This window comes from Cyphomyrmex costatus, unplaced genomic scaffold (genome assembly GCF_001594065.2).
Source record: "Cyphomyrmex costatus isolate MS0001 unplaced genomic scaffold, Ccosl1.0 scaffold5, whole genome shotgun sequence".
NCBI classification, from domain to species: Eukaryota; Metazoa; Arthropoda; class Insecta; order Hymenoptera; family Formicidae; genus Cyphomyrmex; species Cyphomyrmex costatus.
This window is the reverse complement of record NW_017279267.1, coordinates 119,639-136,825: the sequence shown is the minus strand read 5'-3', so window position 1 is coordinate 136,825 and position 17,187 is coordinate 119,639.

The following is a 17,187-nucleotide window of genomic DNA, read 5'->3' as shown; positions in this document are numbered from 1 at the left end:
TCATATTAAAGAATCTTACAACAGTCGCTTTTCCTGCTGAACGCAGCCAAAGGCTGTTTTTATCAAGCTCCAACTGGCGTTGTCTTTATCAAACCGTTTTAGCCGCGCGACGCGATGTCAAGATGCTATCGTGGCCGCGACACATCGGGCACTGTTTACAGTTAATTTACCGTGCCGTGCCACGGCGTGCTATATCTCCTATTCGTTGGTGGTCCGATGTATCAAGGATCTCAATCATTTATTTGTACCGGTGGATACACTCAGCGTGCGCGTCTATCTGTCGTTTCGTGCATTGTACATGGATCTTACCTCTCTCATGCCGCGCGCGGAGAGACGCGTCACGACGTTACGAAGCCGATTTTATATTGCCGCATATATGTTGTCCCATTACATAATAACTCGCTGCCATCCGGCCGAAGAGCCGAAGATCCGTAGATTATCGGCATTGGATCGATAGATGTCTACATCGACAACCGTCGCCGCCGCGATCGATCTTCAAGGAGGATCCTTTGGTCTTCGCCGCCATTCATCCTTTCCCTCCACTCGTGAATGCTGAGCCTTGTTTCCGGCTCGCGACGTTTCCGGCTGTGCAACACGGATATCGGTATACGAGGAAACACGTCTTCACGATTCAACGGAATCGATACTGACTTCCTTATAGTTATACGCGTTCGTATGTGCAGAGGTGTATACAGAATAGTATTGCTAAAGTATCTGTATCTCTAGCTAAATATTTGCTAGAATAACTATTCCTATTATAGCATGCCTTTTAATTTAATCATTATTAAATCAATTATTAAATATTGTAACATTAATTTTGTCAACTTAAGATCAATATCCGTTTTGCAATATTCCTTTTTCTTATAATACTAGCACATTCCTTGCGCGCGCTACGCGCGCGATGGTTCATTATACTCTTTTTAAATATTATGAATTATGTTTCTTTGAAACTTGTTTTGAAATCAACAACTTTTCTAATTCCTACTAATACAAAATTTCCCTGAAATTTGAAAACCTTTAGAATTTTATTATTGTTTTCGATCGCCACATTAATTCTACCATTTTGATAAACAATATTTAGTTTATTTTTTTATTCACCGTTTATGTCGAAAAATTCGACCCACAGTGTAGTTGTGCTGGTTCGTACAAGAGTAAAATACATTAAAGCAATCAATTGCCGGGACAATTTTGGTCTCAAAATGTTTCTAGAATTATTTGCTCTAAGAATATCCAGAATCCGATATTTTGCTCATCGTTTACGTCGAAAAATTCGACCCACAGTGTGGCTGTGCTGGATCGCGTACAAGAGTAAAGTACATTAAAGCAATCAATTGCCGGGATTATTTTGGTCTCAAAATGTTTCTAGAATTATTTGCTCTAAGAATATCCAGAACCCGATATTTTGCTCATCGTTTACGTCGAAAAATTCGACCCACAGTGTGGCTGTGCTGACTTAAGACTAAAGTCCATCCGCCAGATTAACGAAAACAGATTTTAGAAAACTGAATCGAAACGCCATTTTGAACTTTCAATTTTTAAATACGGATTCGTAACGAACGTCCCCAAAAACCACCTGTAACCAAATTTCAACAAAATCGAAGAATCTTAAGGATTTCCGTAACATTTCCGTCTGCCATATTGGATCAACTATTTCAAACTTTCAATTTTTGAGTAAAGATTCGTATCGAACGCCCCCTAAATCACCAATATACCAAATTTCACCAAAATTGAAAAATCTTTAGGATTTCCGTAACATTTCCGTCCGCCATATTAGATCAGCTATTTCAATCTTTCAATTTTTGAGTACGGATTCGTAACAAACGCCTCCTAAATCACCAATAAACCTAATTTCACCAAAATCGAACAATCTTTAGGATTTACGTTAATTTTACGTTCGCCATATTGGATCCACTATTTCGAATTTTCAATTTTTGAGTACAGATTCGAAATAATCGACCCCGAAGATCCCCGAATACGAAACCACATCAAAATCAGAGAATTCCAGCAGCCTCAACGAAAAGAGGCTTCAAAAAAGCGTGACACGCCAATTTTAAGATATATATATATGATGATGATTTTTTAAATCTAAATAATATTAATATTTTATGTTTTCTCAATAAAATGTTCTTTTTGTTCTTATAGTGCGCTCCTTTAAGGGATACTAGCCCTAATTTGTATAACTATCATGTGTATTGATTCGTTTTAATATAGGTACAGTTACAAAATAGATAATATATGAACACTTTAATTTATTTAAGTTAATATTGCATAAATTATTATTTTAATTATATATTTATAATTTCAATGTATGCTCATAACATGACAATACGAGCACGCTATACTAGGAATAAGCTTAAATGCAGTATTAACGAATTTACATCTCATATATTATTTAAAAAAAATTTACTATACTTTAATGGTTAAAAAATAGAATAATTGTGCCTCTCTCTCTCTCTCTCTATTATCTTTGATATTGTTTAAATATTAATGTTGCAATATAAGCATAAGAATTATTCGTTATACGATCTTGGAGTTGTCACAAAACCGAAAATCCGGAAAAGAAAATGTCAGGGAAATTAGAAACGGCTAGAGAAATTAAGGAAAAATCAGGAAGTTTTACAAAATTTTCTGGAAAATTAAATAAACTCTTTATTATATGTTAAATTGCTCTCTTAATAATAAATTTGACGGTTTCTAAATCACGGTGAAAATACAAAAAGTTTCAAAATATTATTGAAAGCATCAAGGAAAATTACGAAATTTTGTTTGAATAGCAGGAAAAAGTTATACTCTGAATGTGCTAATGACAATGTGCTAAATTGCTTTAGAAAAAAAAAAACTGTCACATAATTCTATAATTTTATAAATTTTGTTAAATGAAATTTTATCTTCTTTACTTTATTCATCATTCTTTTTTTTTTATTTAACTTCAGTTTAATATTACATTTTTTATAATGATATTTAGTATAATGTTTCTTGTAAAGGAAACCTTAATTTCTCTCTCATTTTATGAATTAAAAAAGATTTCTTTTTCTAAGAAAATAATCGTGAATGTACGTTATAATAACAATAGCAACATTAAGAAGAATTACACATTTCGATTTTAATAACTGCATTCTGTTTGTATATTTTCTTAGGAAAAAAAGTAAATTATGATTTAAAAATTGAATATTTTTTCATTAAAATCAGGATCGAGAAAGAGACATTCTAAAATATTCATTAATATTAAAAAATTGCTTATGTGATAATTGATTAGGATCCCCTTTCTCTATAAAAAAGAATTATTTCAATACGTTCATATATAGATGTAAAGAAATTTTCTTGAACTATCTAAATAATATAATTATGTCAAACTTTCAAATTGGTTGTTAAAACTTTTTGCATCATTTTTCATTATGCTTAAGTTTCCTACATAATTATTTTGATGGTTCAACAAAATTATTGTCAGATCTGTACCTACTTAAATTCCTGTATACTGAGCACAATCGTTCTTTCAAAAATGCCCGCATATGTGTGTATGTGTGTGTGTGTGTGTGTGTGTGTGTGTGTGTGTGTGTGTGTGTGTGTGTGTGTGTGTGTGTGTGTGTGTGTGTGTGTGTGTGTGTGTGTGTGTGTGTGTGTGTGTGTGTGTGTGTGTGTGTGTGTGTGTGTGTGTGTGTGTGTGTGTGTGTGTATTCGTCAGAATTTGAAGTGTATCTATTCTTATCGAAAATTCGGCGAGAGACCGTCTCTCATGTCCGAACAAAACGCATATCGCGCAATAATGAAATCCTCAATCCCCTTTACAGGAAGGGGAGGGCCGCCCTAGAGTTTAGCGATCTCTAATGAACTGCTAGCCCGTTAGTTAGCTCAGTCTCTCTATGTCTTTCTCTTTCCTTCTCTCTCTCTCTCTCTCTCTCTCTCTCTCTCTCTATTTCATCTATGTCTATGTACGTTGCGTGCGGATGTACAGTGTGTACCCATTACACTATACCTACACGCCACATATAATCCACTCCGCTTAATACAGCGAGAGAGAAAGAGAGAGAGAGAGAGAGAGAAAGGGCTTTGAAATGCGGAACGCGGTACGTACACGTAGATACAAATAAATCCTGTTAGCTGGTACGCCATGGCACGAGCGTTGCAAAGCCGAATTTTCGTTGCTCTCGGCTCACATCTGCGAATATTTGCCTGTGGGTAGCACATTACACCCCCGAGCCCGACTGCTGCAAACCGGCGCTTGTAACTACTGACTACTCCGCCTTTCGGGTTCTCCCCTGGAGGCTCCCCGATTTTCCCCGTTACGTGTGCAGCAGAATACGCCGCGGTTAAATCCGACCACGCGCACATACGTCGTCCGTTTTTCTTCCCGTCCGCTCGGCGCTGAGACGACGGGGAATTTGCATCTTTACTGGATTACGAGCATAACGGGGGATGTATACGGCGCGGCGCTCCGTGCTCCGATCCGGAGCAGATTAAGTTCGACGCTTACAACTGTAATAACAGACCATCCGGCTTGTGAATCGGCATGACAAAATCGGCTTCTGGTCTCGCGTGGTCCCCCTTTTCTCTAATTTCTTCTGTCTTCGTGTAGCGTATTGCGTTCCTTGCATAGCTTTGATCCGGTCGATTCGTATTTATAGTTGAATCGCTATGCGAGGCCATGGACAATCGATCATTCATCAGTAGACTGCCGCTTCGCTCAATTTTAGTTTTTTTTTTCCATGTCACTTGCGTTATACTTAATTAGGCATTAGCGACTTCATTGGGTCGCGCTGTCGTGAACACGCGTAATTAACACGTAAGTTGATCGCTACGATAAGGGAAGATGAAAATTGTCGTTGCGGGATTCCTTTGTGCTAATGTATACTTACATAGTTCGTAAGTATACTGAGTACATATTGTTGTTATGTCCCGTGCGGATTATGTGTGTATGCGTATTGTCGCGCGTGATGAATCGCGAATGATGAATCATCAAGAGTCTCAACACCGTACGATGTCGTTTTGCTAATTCATGAAATATTCAGAATTATCCGATTCTAAATTATCTATTCGATGTTATAAATTTGTCGTTCGCGTTTGGTTCCTACTTGGAAAGATTGGTTTTGCTGAAGTATGAAAAATTTAGCTAGATATGGATCTGGATTATTGAAGTAATTATTACTATATATATACTAAGAAAAATTTCTAATTAAAAATGTATAATTGTTGTGACGGTTCAAAAATTATTTTCAAATCTATTTAAATTTTTAGACACTTTAGTACTTAGACACTTTAGAAACTATATCCTTTTCGTATATTCACGTCTCGAGCATGGCAGCTGTACAACACAAAAATGGTGGTGGGATCCTGAAATTTCGCGAGGAAGCCGCGCCTCTCGGGACATTAAAAACAAGGGAGAACCAAGGTAGAGGCAGGAAAAAGAAGGGGTTACCGAGAGAGGCGGGAACCCTCTTTTAATTTTCTTTTAGCCGCCGCGTGAGCAGCTAATTTGCGGCTACGAGCTCAGTTTGACAGGAAGGAAGGAACGGAAGATGGGAGAGAGGAAAGAGAGGCAGGGAAAGAAACGATTGAGAAGCAGAGGGATCGCGCGGTTATAAAAGAGGAAATAAATTTCTCTCTTTGTGATTTGCATGCAATGAATTTCCAATTCGATCGGACGTCCTTTGATGCCGATCGCGGCTTGATTAATGCACGATCGCGTATCTTTCCGAATTTTTTTACGTCGTATTGACGGTCTATCAATTGTCTCGTCGTTACCGCCGTCTCAAACGTGGGGAGACGATTATAGAATCGAGTCGCTTAGGCAGCGTAAATTAATCTTTATCTTTATATCAATTTTCACCAAAATGTAGATTGATTTCCATCAATGTAGAAATTAACTTTAAACTTATTTTTTATTAATTCTGAAAATTAGAAAAAGATAAACGTAATATGTTAAACCAAGATTACTTCTCCGAAGCTGGTGATGGATCTATTCGAGCCATTCGTTGTATTTGTCAAAAATATAGAAATTCAATTTTCTTTATATTATATCTATAAATTTATTTTTTCTTATTTTATATATGTATATATAATATTTATTATTTTTTGTCATATTATTTTGATTGTTTGAATTAATTAATGCCTTTTAATTAGCATAAATTATAGATCTCACAGACGCAGCGTCATCAGTAACTGTGTTACAAATTTTCGCGTCAGCTCCTGAGGATTAAAATTAATCTATACTGGTAGAAACGAGCATTAGTCTTTGAAGATCTTCAGTTTTAACACAGAAGAGTCATTGATCTTCGTCACCCCGTCGATTCATTTGACGAATGCACATCGAGCAAGGCTCGCGTTCGCAAGGGCGCGCTATTTTTTGGCGTACAAAGCGTGAGGGAATAGAGACTCGCGTGGGTACACGAATGCATAGGTGCGTGGAGGTTGGTAACAGGATTATAAGGGGCGGCCACGGGGAGAAGCTCGCATAGGGGCAGCAGGCACGACCGAGGGGTGCCGACAAGTGGACCGAATAATATTGCATGGTGTGAGGGAACCGTGTAAAAGGAGAATCGTGGCGAATCCTAAGCCCGAGGTCATTCCGTATCCGCCTAACTCGATCGTCGATAGTTCATTTAACTGTCGTGCGGATATGCGAGGATTACAGAAGTTTCAAAGCGGAATCGAAATAATTCGGAATATCACGTAATCCGAGGGATGTAACTAATTATAAAAGATTTCAAGCGAAAGAAGAAATGGAAGGAATAGAAATTAATAGAACAGAATTTGAGAGTTTTATATAGTATATATAGATATAATAATAAGCGAAAAATATATATATACCATATACATTTATTATATTTTCCTCTTACTTCAAAACGATAACTAAAAAGTGGAAAAGTATTTTTAATCTTGACAGAAAAATTACTGATTAATTAAATTATATCAACGAAAAGAATATGTTCTTAACATAATCAAATACAATTTTTGTCGTTTTTGTTACGTAACTAATAAAAATCATACAAAAGCCATCTTTTTAAGTGATACGTAACTTTTTTTAAATTGAAAGTTGTGTCACAGTTTGACTTTTTTAAATGACTTTTTTTATTAAAACTCATCTTTTTTTAGTTAAGACATGTTTTAACAATTTTTTATGAAGTTGTATATACGTAACGTTCACTTTCGATGATTAATAGAACAACGTTTACTTAACTCTTTCGTGGTAATAATTTGAAAATCAAAGTTTCTGTGTCACACTTTTGAAATAAAGAAACAAGAAGTATTTCAAGATAAAAGTTTCGGGTTGAATCTTGCTGGTCTTTCAGCGATTAACGATTTATAACAACGTTACTCGTAATTACCGTTGATGACTGCATTGTGTTTTTGGAAATTATGAAGTATGCACTTTTTTCCCGTTAGTCCACTCACGTTTTATGTATACTCGTCGAAATTGATCAATCGTTTGTACCAATCGAGGGTGCATATTTATAAGCGGACACGGACAGAACGATGCGAAGTAAAACCTGTGTGACACTCAAGCGTGACGTTCACACACTACACACACACGGGCTTTTACTACAAGTGCTTTGAGAATTGTTACCCCGGTCTTTGTGCGACAGCGTCGGCATCCGGCGAGTTGCAGCGTCTTCAATAACGACCCTTCCAGTCGCAATCTCCCGAAAAATATTCCGCTCGCGTGTACCCCGCGCTCCGCTCGGGAGATGTTTGGGATTTGGGATTTGGAATTCTCGATTTCGTCAGGATGAGAAATACGAGGGACTCGACGAGAGAAAAAGAGAGACGCTCTCCTCTCTTCGAGGAGGATACGGGGGTGAATCCTCGGCCGCCGCGGATTGGTACATACGTGCGGCGCCTGTGTATCTCGCGGGCGTCGCGCACCGTCGTCGTAACACGACGATGAAGGGAGGAAGGCACGGAAGAATGAAATGATCGAGTTATGCCTGATTGCCGCTTGTTGTTCCAGCTCGATAAATCGGACCAGGACTCGGACCGAATTCACCCTGCTCTCCCAAATTGTTGCCGGATCCTCCAGCCTACCATCCTTATAGCTTAGCCGATAATCGTCTCGAAGGAGACCTCGTTTTGCGAAGACGAAACGCAGCTTCGACACTGCAGCCAGGAAGTGATTTCCCTAACTCGTCTTAATCTCGTCAATTGTAATCGTTGCGCAACCCTTTCCCGATAACAGAAAACCTGATTAATCTTGACGACACACAATTATCGGTGATCGCAGCTTTTTACTTAGATCGCTCGCGTTTTACGAATTCAGCCTGTTATTCGCAGACATGATCGATATTGATACGCGGGTGCCACTTGTTGGCACATATCGTTAAGTCCGTAAGGAATACTTTTGAGCCATTGGCCAGCGGCTCACGGTTGTCAACGACGGCTAATTCAGCGTGTAACCGTACGCGAGATCGAGTTAACGTTAAGATCAAATTGGATTTGGCGCCAGCACTGGTCTGGCTAAAACTTAGTCATCCGGCAGGACCCTCTTAATCCGTTTACGCTCCTTCGTTCAGGATCCTACCGTCTGCGTCTCCGTAGCTACGTTGACAGAGAAATAAAGAGAACGCGGGGTGGAAATGGGAGGAGGAGGAGAAGAAGAAAGAGAGATCGCCTCATTGAGACAGGGGTAATGTCTATACGAATGTCTGTTCAATGGAGATAAAATTAAATGCGGGCGGAGAACAATATCCGTTTTCAAGAAATTGTCGACGTCATGCGATTTGTCACGGAATGGACGCAAAAGAATCGACGATGCAAAAAAGTGGACGCAAAAGGATCGAGAGATCTGTCACCAGCGCTTTGCCACCCGGAATGAGATGTACCTATATATATATAGAAAAATTTCGTACTCGTGTCAAACTCTAGTCTTTATTAAAATGTTTGTGTGGATTTTTAACGTACCCAAGTGTTAATATTTAACATTTTTTAGTGTGAAAATTACATAATTTATGATTTATGAAAATTTTAAAAATGATCGAATAATATAAAACAATTTATAATTTACGACAATTTAGTATGTGATTAAATATAATATGAAAATATAGTGTAGTTCTAAAACATAAATTCTAAGATAAATGAATAAGAGATAAATATTAACTAATATATATGTATTAGCTTTTAATTTTTGTTGAATATATGTTTCTCTACAATTTGTCTTTTTAAATTGTGTAAAAGTCATTCAAGTAGAACAAAAAAATCATGATGACATCAACAAAATGACGTCAAAATAGTTTGAAAATGATAGTTAAAGATCACTTTTTGATCAAATATAGTTCATTTTAAAATATTGTACATTTAATGTTATTGTGACTTATTGTTCTGCTTGAGTACTTACATTACATATTTTCAGTAATTACATATTTATGTTACATATATCCGTGTTACTTTCTGACATACTCATCTTGTGTTAAATTAATAATTGTGTTAAATTAAACAAAAATTTGAACGAATCGTTTGGGACAAAATCCGTTAAATTTATTACTTTTTTAACTACGAATCGCACACCGATCTGTGATTCTTCCGAAGGCTCCTCGTGAAAGAATTAAAGAAAAACCAACACGAGATTAATTATACGATACTAATCTCTGTATCGTGTAGCTGTCACAAATACACGATTAATGTGACATTTTACGAAAAGCAACTTCGTCGCTTCGTAGATCTCAACAGCTTCCTTTCTCGACGCTTTGAGAGAAGGCACCTTGTTGGCGGCGGGATCCAGCTTTCTCGCTGAGGCCACTTATCCGTAAAATTTCCGGGAGATTCGCGACGATTCGCGGGGCGTTGGCGGAGGCGGCATGGAACGGACACGCCCAGCGTCGCGACGCTTTTATCGATCAACAAGAGCACGGCCGATGTACGCCAACGGCCATTTTACTTTTCCGCCGGCTGCTACGGGAGAGGATTGAGGAGGCGGAATCCCTGCGAGGTGAATCGAGCGATTTTGCACGATATTTTAACAAGCATAATCTATCGGCTTTTCTTTATTCTAAGCCAGGACTTGGCGAACTTTTATTTCTGTAAAGAGTTAAATAATATATCTTGGAGGTCAAAATTTTGCAAAATACAGTTGGCGATATTGTATAAGTGTTTATGTAATAAATGGAAAAATAATTTTGTATCAATTTTTTATTAATGAAATTTAAATTGTAATAATAATTATTATGTGGATGGGATTTAATCCACGAGTTTGTTAGTCTCTATTCTAAACAATACTCGTGTTTTATGACCAGTATTTTCGGATGAGGTTTGACAAAATTGACAATTAATATTATAATTGAAGGGTTCTCCTATAATGTGATGTTTTAATGAAAAAACGTTGCTTGAAAAAATATTGCATATTTTTTTATTTTCTGTAACATTTTTTAAATACTGTATCTAAGAAATATTTTTTTAATGTTGCAGGAGAGACAGAAAGAGAGTAAAGAAACATACAATATTTTTCCAAGCAACGTTTTTTCATTGAAACATCACATTTCTTATAAAAATGATGGTTACAACGTTTGTTCAGCAATCTCTTCAATTGATAAAGTTTGAGTTTTCGCCTGATTTCGCCATCTGGATTAATGAATTTTTAATGTGCTGTCGTCGTCGATGTATATCCCTTTACGAGTAAAGGGTCGCTATCGTTACCGTCTGCGGATGCGTATCGTATTAGGCCCTTAAAAGAGACTGCTAAGAATTATAGATTCTCGCGTATCTCCATACAGGGCGTTATCATATTTATGGGAGGTGCCGGTGAGCGCGACACGAAAACCGCATCTATCGGTGCGCATATTTTTAAATACTAATTCGGTGTGCGCGCACCTCTTTGTTCGTCTTGTCTGGTCCCGCGTTGAATAAACCCCATTCAGATTGCGCGATCGACTACTACGCGGCCTTATCCGCGGCTTTCGACGACACGAAGCAGGAAACATACTCGGGTCAAAGTAATCACCGATATTCGATCTATGCAAATGACTCAATAAGGAGACCACAGTTTAAGAGTTTCGATATATTTTGATTTTTTTTTAACATTCTCTCTCTCTCTCTCTCTCTCTCTAAATCTTTTTATTTTTCTCTAGTTTTAAAAATTTATTTTTTTTTGTTTTAACGTCTGTAACAAACGTATATTTTATATCATTATATTATATTACATAGACGCATATATTACATATGTATCTTTAGATATGTATTATTTTATTTTCTCTTTTTCTATACCCTCGTGGAAATTTAATATTCATGTATTTAATATTGGCTAATGTACATATATATATGTGTGTGTGTGTGTGTGTGTGTGTGTATACGTGTAATAATGAAAGACTACAACAATTAATTATTTATTTGGAGTATTAAAAGCGAATAATAAGCAATTATACATATTTTTAATAGGTACTTAAAATCAGTAATTATTTACTTATTTTTCAGTATTAAATTGACTATTGTAAATATTTTCTTTATTTTTTTATTTTCTTATAATAGAGACTTGCTCTACAATATTAATAAGCGTTTTATCTCTCTCTCTCTCTCTCTCTCTCTCTCTCTCTCTCTCTCTCTCTCTTTCTCTCTTATTAAATATGTGCTTGTTTTTAACTTCGTTGGACGTAAAAACGGATTCAACGGTTAGTGCATTTCGTAACGACGATGTGAGATCTTGTCGATGCAAGAGGCGGAAGTAGGCTCGCGGCAAGCTATGTTCGCTGATTCGAGAGGAATAATCGGATTACAGCTCACAGTACTACCGCGTGTGCGGGGTGCGGTTCATTGTTGAACGTTGACTCGAGAGGGATGAAACCCACGTGTAGCGACGGTGTTGCGGCGCGTTTCTCGGTGAGACATCGTCGAGCCCTTTCTCCCCTTTTCCCCTCCCTCATTCTCTCTCTCTCTCTCTCTCTCTCTCTTTCTCGAGCACTGTGCTCACCCGACAATCGAGAGATTCGAGCAATGTGGGACCAAATGAATCTCATTCCGGGGCTCCGAACGCCGACACGTGGCCTCATATGCTATTACATAATATAATATCGATCTCGCACGCTCCCGTCTGCGGTGTCCTGCGATCTTTGCCGTCCGTCCCGTTGATACCGTCAGTATGACTTCGGCCTTACAGACCGATCAAACGATCCCACGCGAGCACGTCGACTGTGATCTTATCGATGATCATCCGCGATGAGGGCCAACGATATGATTATACAATACACGCCCGAGGCGTACGATGTTTCGACCTCCTTTACGATCCGCGAGATTTAAACTATCCGCGATATCCGGATGAATTTTCTATTCTTCGATGATCCGTGCGTTCACATAGACGAAAAATGGATCATCGTATCCTATACGCGTCGCCATTATTACGAACGATAGAAATATCGGATGCTTTCCAGTTTTTCCATTTAGTGACACAAGTCGACGCTAACATCATTCTATCTTTCTCGGCATCAATGAATAATAACGATAAAACGGCACTCTTATTCGATTTGTGTCACCAAATGGAAAGTACTCTTTGTTTTCCCGTGCCTGCAGCATGACTCGATTTTCAGAGCTAGCGGTCCCTCGATGGAAACTGACAATCGACAATCGACGAAAGATGATTTTATCAGCGTCGCATCTCTCGCGTCGCTAATTATCGCGAATATTATCAGCATATAGGTACGCGAACCGCGCCGCGCCGAGCCGAGCCGACTCGCATCGCGCTGAATCATCGGTGCGGCTTTATTAAGCTCCGATGCACCTGCGAGCGAGGCGGAAGCGATGCGTTCCCATGAAGAAATCTCGCCACCCGTAGGAAACACCGTCCACGTACGTGTACACGGAGCCCGAGAAGGACGAGCGGGGATTTAACTGCGCGGGGTGAGAGAGAGAGAATTCAGGGACGCGGGAAGAATTGCCGTTCTCTATGTTTGTTTGTCGGCTAAGCGCGTTAGTCTTAATCCATTCGTCGTCGCTATTTTTTTGGTATCCCCCGTATGCTAGACTAACAAAACGTCCAACGTAATCACATGCAGCATCGGTCGATCGTCTCCCGGGAAAGGAAGGCAGCGTGAATCGAATGTCGCTTAGATCGAACCCACAGCATTCCCGCTCGATGACGGAACGACCTGTGCTATTACAGGTGAGCGAGAATCGTTGGCATGCGCTACCAAAACTCACCCATTATTGTTCCGCCTTTGTCGTCGACCGTCCTCGAAAACCAAAGGAATAACCTTCTTTTTAATACGATTTAACTCGATCTTAGAATTATATCAGAAAAACAGCAAGAAGTAAATGGGATGTGTGATTTCTGGATTTATTTGTGAACAATCTATTTTTTGCATAAAGATTCGAAATAGCTCTTTGTTTAAAAAAAAGAAGCGCTTCTTTATAGAGATCGATTTTTTTAAAATAGCTTTTTTTGTTAGGAAAATCAATTTTTCACAAAATGGATCGATTAAAAATCGCTAAATCGATTTAATCTTTTGGAGATTAAAATATTCTTAGGAGCTAATATAAAAATGTTTTGTTACATGAATGTACGATCGATTGAATTGAACTTCCTATAATGCCATGTAATTTTAAATTTTAAAATTGCATATTTAAATACAAATACAATATTTTTCAAGTTTTATTTTATTTTTTTTTATTACAACTGAATGTAGTGTTGCTCTATTCTTTATTGTAATGTCGCGACGCAGAAGTCTTCACAGCGATCTTTTTTTTTTTACAAAAGAATAAGATAGTTTATTGGACAATTATTTGAGAAGAGAAAACATTATAAAGTATCAGTTTGTAGAGATATTTCTATGTTTAGATAAAGATGTTTTTGAAACAAAATGTTTAAAATGTAACATATGCCTCTGTTTAATTTCAAATTCAAATTTTTTTGTGGATTTTTCCATAAGAATATAAGAATATAAGAACTGTATACATGCAAATATTATGACTTTAAAGTTATAAAGTTTATTTTTTAAAACAAAGTATTAAAATGTTGGAAATTAATTAGTTTATATTTCAATGTCAATATTTACTATTTAATATGTTATCTAGAGACACGATAATATCTCGACTAAGTTTCTTAAACATGAAAAGAAATTAGATTATAAACGGATTATAGATTTTGCACAAAATGTGAAAGAAGCTAAATACAGATCTAAAAATAATTTAATTGAGCTATCTATATATTAGATAATTAAGGAGATCAATTCAAACTGGTTGCTAAAACGTCAAATTTTTTTACATTGTACATTATATTTGAAGTCCATATAATTATTTTGATGATTTAATAAATTATCTTTAGATGTATTTAATTAAAATTTTTATAATACTTACATATTTCAACAAAATCGTTCCTCTCTGAAGAATTAATATAATTTTTAATTAATTTTGCACCAATACTATACTGGACGCTAAGACGTTATGTTTCATTGATGTCTATAATATTCAGAGATAATATCGTGAACCGATAATTTCAGAAATCAATTTTCTCGCACTTGTGCAATTATGGGGATGTTTTATCGGTTAATATTTGATCGCTTTCGTTGACAGAAGTGTGTTTCGACCTGCATTCGCACACACATTCTGCTTTTCGTGTGTAAGTAAATATGTTATTTATCGACTCTTGCAATTTTTTGATTCGATTGAACGCATGCGTAAGATCATCTTTAATTGCACGTCATTCGAATCGTTCTGTTACTATTCCTTGCCGTTAAATAAGATTTTAATTGCGGCTTAAATTGAAAGTGCGTGTCTTCGCGGAAACCATTTTTCAAATTTACGACCAAAACTAAATTTTTTTTCTCTTTTCCGGAATAATTATTGTAATATTGCTGAAGATGGCTTAATTAAACCGAAATGTTCAATTAATTCTTACCGTAATTAAGAGGTGAATATATTTTATTGTGAATTTATATTCCGTACCAATTACCGTGTCTTTTCACTTTTACTTTTTCTTGGAAAAGATCCTGATATTTTATTTATTACTAAATTTTCTTTTTTGTTTTCTTAAGCGCATCTCAAATAGGCGATGGATATTTATATATGTAAAAAAAAGTTCTTTATTTTATCAAAGAAATGTGAACATATATTGTGAAAGGAAGATAAATAGGTAGATAGTTAGATAGTTAGATAGAAAAAGAAGGAAGAGGGAGTGCAGGAGTTCGTAGAGCGAGAGCTGGTTTTCGTAAGGTTGAGTACAGTTTTGGCGATAACGAGCGGATTTGCAATCACGACTATATTGTGCAGGATCCTGCTGTTAGCTAACTTCAAGAGGGATGAAACACAGGCGTCCTGAGATCACAGAGCAGGAGGCTGAATGTAGGATGCGAAGAGGATGAGAGAGCGTCGCGTCGACTCTCCGTTACTGTCGCAATCGCTCGTGTCTGCTGCGTAGAAGGCACCAACTGAGAATTTCAAATCTGTACAATTGTCGCATAATTATTTTTTCCACATTCATATTCTAAACTTTAATTCATAATAGAACACGCGACTTCACTCCTAACTCCGTTTACAGTCTGATAATTTTTTAAAAAAAGTTAGTAAATCTAAAGATTTGTAAATAAAATGTACATTGAATCTGGCATTTTAATTTTCGAAGATATTTCGGAGCTTCTTTGGCACAAACATTTAGAGAAATAAGTTTGATATTTGTAATTGTAATTGCATGGTAAATTAATTAAGTTAAGAGCTCTATTTTTATATTTATTACTGCTGTGATGTTAATTATAATTTAATATTAATAATAATGTAATGTAAAGGGTAATAATAATAATCTATAAAAAAATATACATATGTTGGCATTGAAAATAACTACAAATTACAAATTAAAATAATGAAGGTGACTGTAATAATTTTATGTTTCGGGAATGAGATTCATGCTCAACGATAAAATGTTTTAGAGTTAAAGATCGAAGCACATCGTAAGCATGTACGTTTCACGGTGCTAAGATTTATTAGGCCAAGGCCTCTGTCACAGTTTGTCCTTCTGTTACAGTTTGTTTGTTCTTATCACTTGTATAACTGTTTCATGTGGTCCACGTAAACGCGGAGGCGAGGCAGATAGTACGTTGTTAAACACTCGCGTCTTCGGTTGAGAGGCAGCGAACCGGATTTTTATAACGTTCCTGCTGTTTGCACAGCAGGTGGTAGTGGTGCGAGCTAGACTCGCTATCCCGCTTTCTCGAATTTGTATTCTTTTACGAGAGCTGCGGGGATCTGGGTGACAATAGAGTCGCAGGTTCCGTGGCTCGAGGTCTCGTGGCACATCCCGGCCCGACGTTCGAACGCGAACAGATCCGATGGGTGATCATTTTAATGATAATAATAAAGTATTCCTATACACCCGGCATCGGAGGCTCCTCTCCAGACATTTTGGGAAACTCCGCGAGGGCGGACTCTTCTAACTCAGCGTGAAATGTGGAAAACGGGCGAGGGGTAGTCAACAGAGATAAAAAATGCGAGGGCGTAGCTATCGCGTGGGATCAAAATATTGTGCGACATCGTACCTAATAATCACGCCATTCAGTATTACAGTCCACCGTGTAATATTTATTTGAGTATCGTAAAATAGGATAACTTTCGCCCAGTCGGAATAACGTCGATCCAGATATTATAAAATGTCTAAGGCCCGATTGCACAAACGTGATTTTGATTTTAAGCGAGACTTAAACTGTCTCTGTTTCTATCTCTCTTCCGGCTTTAATACGAGATAGATAGAGTTTTAAGTCTCGCTTAAAATCAAGTAATGTTGGTGCAACCGTGCCTAAATAGCACGCATGCTTAAAAATTAAAATGAGGATACAAGAAATATAAAATACATAAATAAATAAAAAAAATCGTTTTAAAACTTTAAAAACTTTTTATGCGCGTGTTGTCTGGGAAAAATAATATGTGTATATTAATTTTAATAAATATATTTAGTTCAATACTGCTAACTAAACGTTTACTTAAGTTTAATAAATATAAGTATTCGTTCTCATTAAAAAAGTGACGGTTAGAATTAATGATTCTTTAGTTGTATACCGAATTGTTAATTAATAAATATAATATTTAGTTGGCAGTGTGTTCGAATAAATATTTATTAAAATTGACTATATCTTTTTTTCAGTGTAGACATAATTAAAATTTGGGTCAAAGTTACTTCAATTTTTTGACGTGCCTCCGTCTATTGTTAAAAAATTTAGACGAAAGTACAGTACTCGATATTTGTGCATCAATGTAAAGTTTACTATTACGGATCACTGTATAAAAGTAATA